Here is a 6000-nt window from a genome sequence, read left to right on the forward strand (position 1 = left end):
ACAGTACTACCAAAGCTGTTTTGGTCCTGTGGCAAATTTTGTTTCCAGAACGCTGTTAACAATAGCAACGCTGGATTTTTAGCAGCAACATTAGATGGCATACCTTCATACAGCTGTTCCGCTCCACCTAGTCTTGCTATATTAGATTTTGTGATTTCATAGATCGCCTAGTAAAGGATGCAAAATAGCACCACCCCGTAACAATACCGGTGACTTCAACACATGGGCGGTAGACTACTAACGATAGTAGGCTGAATAATGCAGGAGATAAAATACTGTTTGAAGCCTTTTCAGCACTGTGCTTTATTAAATAGCGGTGATAATCCAACCTTCGTCAAGGGCAATGCAAGTTCAATAATAGACTTCACTTTTGTTAGCAACACAGCCTCGTCAGATTGAAAGGTATTAGATATCTACAATGTTAATGACCACAATGCAATCATCTAAGAAATCAAGCGAATAGAAATATTAGAAGACATTTAAAGACAATTAGGAGGAGAAGACATTTACAGCTATCTAAGGCCATTAGGTGGAGAATAACCTTGAATTGCAAACCTATTATTGCAGAATATGCTGAGGAGCATACTAAAGAGCTGATGGAGAAAGTAACCGAAGCTTGTAATGTCAGTATGACTCGTAGCTTTCTTTATAAAGAGTGTCTTAGAAAAAGAAGAATCTCTCAGCGAGGCTATAGTCTCCCAAACTCCTCACAACTAGTAGTGGAATACAAACAGGCACGTCGGCAACTAAATACTTAAAGTTATCAAAAATAGTAAAAATAGGTGCTGAAAAGAACTTCTAGACGAAGTCGAGAAAAACCCATGGGGAAAGCCTTATATTATTGTAGTGTCTCGCCTCAAAAGTCAGCTAATGCTTTCACCGACTTGCCCACTACTATTGAATATAATAGTAACGACATTGTTCCCACGGCACCCTGACTTAAACTACCAGGTAAGTCATGTTGACCTAGATGATATCGCACCTATAACACTGCAAGAAACTGATCAAAACTTGTCATCGGGTTGAAAATAGTAAGGCACCGGGATTAGAAAATATTCTTAATATCACTTTAAAAGAATCAATATTAACATCTCCGACAATATTTCTTAGTATCTGTAATACATGTCTAAAAGAAGGGGTTTTTCTACAAAAATGGAAGCAGCAAAGATTAGTACTTCTTTTCAAAGGAAAAAACACCAAATAAACCGTCATCCTACAAATTGATGAGATCATGGGAAAAGATATATTAAGTGTATTTGACACAAATTTGAGAAAAATTATTCGCTGGATGGAAACAATAAACCTCCAATTAGCTGAACAAAAGAATGAAGCTGTTGTTGTCACAAGTAGAAAAATAATAAAGACCAACAAGTTGAAGATAGAAAATCTGGAGATCACGTCAAAATCTTACATCTATTAACTTAGGCGTAATTCTCGATTAAATTTCAATCAACAGGTGGAACACATTAGTGCTGAGGCGTCAGTAGTTAAGACCAGTCTTGCTTGACTGATGCCTAATGTTGGAGGCCCAAAACAAAGCAGAAGAGTATTACTGTCATCAGTGGTTACTACGGTGTTTACATATAGTATTTCCATATGGGCTGATGCTCTCAAAACTCGTCTCATTTCAAAACATCAAAATCTGCCTAATTTACAAGCATAGAGAAGGTAATTATTACACTACACAAATGCTATTACGGCACGACAGTTTTCGAGCCTACCTACACCGCTTCAAACACGATAGCCAATATTGTTTAGGCAAAATCGAAGATACTGAGCACGTGTTCTTTGCGCACTACGGCACTACGGGACGGTGTAGAAAAGATATTAAGGTAAAGAATTTCTTCACATACTGTTGTAGAAGTGATGATGCTGACAACTAAGGCTGCGTAGAACGTCATAGACATTTTTGCTACCGAAGTGCTAATTGATCTTTGGAAAGAGGAAGATCGAATGGGATTTCGCTCATTTAAAAGATAACTATAGCTTCAGTGCGAATATTTTAACGTTCTAGATTTTAACGAATCTCCCCACGAAGAAATGCATAAAGGCGGTATCCGTGGGGACCAGAGACAAGGACAAAGCGGAGGTTTTAGTCGGTGAAAGAGACCAGTCTGGAATGCTTAAATGCATTTTCTTCGCTATACAAAGAAAAAACCTACGGAAAGATCATATTTAAAAAAAAGTATTACAAAAGCTAAAAAAAATATTTGAGAACTCGACCTCTCTTGACAATTAAAATCTTCTTTAAATATATTCCAATTTTTAAATTGCATTAGATAATTGGTTGGCCCAGATTCAATTCAATTAAAATGTTATTCATCAGATTTCGACTGATAACAATCGCATAATAATTGAAAATACAATATGGTCGAAAAAAGTTTGTCTAATGAGAAGGAAAAATAAATAAATAATGGTAATTACAAATTATTCAATGTTTAAGATTTCGAAGATGTTAGTAAATAAAATCAATGTAATAAGTTTGAAGTGAATAAAATTTAGAATTTTCAATTGTAAGAATGCTATGAAAATTCGTAGATTTGAAAAATTGAGAAGTAATATTCAATTTTATTTTTCATTTTATTATTTGTTATATCGTTCATGTTAACATAACGTGAAAATTTATCTTTCATTGAAAAATATTGGATATTATAAACATTCTTTTAATTATAGCGATTAAGAGTGAAAATGAGTGAATTATGAAAATCATGTAATAACATGGAACACCAAATAATATTATGCTTTAACAATATTTGGACTTTTTAACAATATTTACAATAACTAAAGTTTCTGTATCACCTCAGCACGAAAAATTGCCATCAATATTGTCCATAAATATTGATGACACATAGATATTGTACGAGTATATTGAAACGTACCACATAAGTACACATTTTTTTAAATTAGATTATTTCTAAGATCCAACCTTATGCGCATTCTCCAATGGTCCTGCCCCTTTCACCAGAACACCATTAAGTGCTCCAACACCAGTCGCTACCATGACGGCAGTGGGCGTGGCCAAACCTAGCGCGCAAGGACACGCTATTGCCAGAACAGATAGGGCACACCTGAACGCGTATTGGAATATTATTTCTGTATCTGTAAAACCAGTTTTTTCTTCCTCCTGAAAATATTAATCGAATTAGATTAACTATCACCTGTAATTAATAATAATGACTTGTATGATATTTTTTTTCGTTTTTTTAAGATTTATAAACCATTAGTTATCCATTCAATATACATACAAATGCATTTGCAAGAATGACGTTAATTTTCAATTGACATGGTTATTCATATATTTTTTCAATAAACTGAAATGTTTATTTACAGATATGTTGAAAAATATAAATAATTTCAATTGAATTAAGAAATTCTTATGAGGATTCAATATGAAAATTTAAATAATTTTTTATTGAACCGAGGAGTTTATATATAGACATGATAAATAATTAAGAAAAAATTATATTTAAAGTCTATTCCCTAACAAAATTTTCAAGCTAATTTTTTTATAATATAAACTGTCATGTTTGTACAAGCATATTATAAGGAATAAAATAGTGGATAATAAAACTTATAATGAAACTTTTAACAATATCTAGTTTAGTAGACTAAGTCAATCATATGTTGCGCGGAAGAATCTTATGGGCTGTTGAACCAAAACAGCTCTACAAGTGTACCTAGTTAAAGGATGGCTGTTACAATTTCAGCACCGTAGTAGAGTTGTTTGAAGTAGAATGAAGGTACCCATCCATTAGGAAGTTTATTATCGAAGCAACCAGAAGATTTATTATGTAATGAGCAAGAGGCAGATACAAAATAGAGATGAAACATAATGTCATGAGCAATATTTTCGAATTCGCAAGACATCGCCTATTATATGTTTCAACAAGCATTAAAAAAAAAATAACAGTACAAAAGAATCATTAGCACTTGGCTTGAAGATTTTTATGAAGATCCGTAGTAAAATGATAAAAATTAATAGTTCAGGCGGCTAAAATGATGTCCGCAGTTCTGACGGAGAGCGGAGCAACCAGATTTTACCTGAATATTTTGCCAATTTTATGAGACCATAGTCATAAATGACTCGAAACGATACCTTTTTCGTAAAATACAAAAAATATATTTTCAAAATCACGTAGGTAAAAATATGTAGGTGAAATTCTATATTTATTTGTGCATAATATTTAATATTTATTTATATTTGAAAATTATTATAAATCCATGCGTTTTCAGATAACATCCTTGCTTTTATTCGGTTGATTATACAGTCAAGAATAATACTTTACCTAAGTAAACCATTTGAAATAGTTCAAGAATAAAAATAATAATAATAATAAACTAATCTAAAATTACTTGAAAAGTGCACTATTGCAAAATATATATTCAGATATTACAAGTAACCATACAAATAAGCATGAATAATATTTATTCTAAGAACAATAAATAATGAACTATTTATTTATACGTTTCGACACGGTGTGTCACCATTCAGTGATTTTTTAAAAATATTTTTACAGTATAATACCAGGAAAAACAATCACAAAAATTGAAACAAACATTATTGAAAAATAAAACATAATAATTTTTTTTTACTTAATTATTATGTTTTATTTTTCAATAATGTTAGTTCCAATTTTTGTGATTATTTTCCTGGTGTTATTGAATAATAATTAATAAAAAAATTACTGAATGATGATACACGGGCCGTGTCGAAACGTATCAATAAATAGTTCATTATTTATTGTTTTTTTTTATTTCAACGATTGGCTGCAAATATTAACATTCAAGAAATATGTCTCAACGTCGAACAAAAAATCTAAATCTTATATTAAATTTATGTCAATAATGCCTTCAATAATGCAGTAATTCCTTTTTGTAAACGTTAACATTTCATTTAATGGATTAATCCTGAATCCAGGTATATTCAAACCAAAAATCCCCAAACGAATTTAATCTGATTTTTCCAAAACCCGAAATTCTATAAATTAACCGTTAACACCTTAGATCGCAAAATCCATTTCTTGCGCTGATTTCAATGATATAAGAAAAATATTAAATTTTTTTTCTTTAATTAATTAACCAAATTTCTTTATATATTATAAATAAAATCTTAGAAATGAATATAGTAAGAACGGCAATGCGATGTGTTATCTATTAAAAAATTTTTATATACTACAAAAAATTGATTATACTGGCGAAATGCATACATAAAGTTTCCACATTTTATTCATATGAATAAAAAATTGATTTTTAATTCGTGTTTTTTCCTTCAAAAATAAATATAATATTGAATTTGTTTTAAAAGTTGTCCGTTTCTAATTGCACCTCAAAAAATATGAGTCATTGGTTTGGAATTTAATTTCACTTATGAAATTCACATTACACGACCCTTTTCTCGTATCTGCATTATTGTAATGTAGACGTATATTCCAAGATTAAAGGCCAGTTTCAGGTTAAAATTTTTTAATATAATATATAAATCGTGAATAATTTGTTATAACGGCCATTGGTCTACGTTTGAACCAATACTTTGAGAGCTATATATTTGAGACAAAATTCATTCTAAATTCATCTGTTGCAAATGTACAACATTAATTTAATATCAATAAGTTTAATATGATTTTTATATAAAAAATAAATATTTAAATAAAATGAAAACAATCTAAAATTTGCAACAAAAGTCGATTTTATCTCATTTCACGTTCGAAATATACATACTTTTTTCTCTAATGTTCAAGAAATATGAATAAAATTTTGTTCGATCGCCCGAGACACCGAAAATTTTTACAACTGGACATTTATTGGTCATTTGGTCATAAATTGCTCGGTCGCCTGGTTGCCTAGTGGATGGGTAGCATAATGCTGACAACAGACAATTGAGGAACGCAATAAACATATTTGCGAGGGTTGTGCTAATTGACCTGCTATCTATGGAAAGAGAAAGGGTGAATGGGACTTCACTCATGTGAAAAATAAGTATAAAATCAGTGCAAAAATGAT

At 30.8% G+C, this 6000-nt stretch overlaps 1 protein-coding gene across 3 annotated transcripts in view; it reads right to left on the minus strand.

The window, feature by feature from the left end:
• Positions 1-6000, minus strand: part of LOC113369762 (copper-transporting ATPase 1) — a 142759-nt gene that overhangs the window by 8308 nt on the left and 128451 nt on the right. The window lies entirely within an intron of this gene.

Source organism: Ctenocephalides felis, unplaced genomic scaffold, assembly GCF_003426905.1.
Source record: "Ctenocephalides felis isolate EL2017-DRISC unplaced genomic scaffold, ASM342690v1 CF-g0.4_SCAFFOLD_01492, whole genome shotgun sequence".
In the NCBI taxonomy this organism is placed as follows: domain Eukaryota; kingdom Metazoa; phylum Arthropoda; class Insecta; order Siphonaptera; family Pulicidae; genus Ctenocephalides; species Ctenocephalides felis.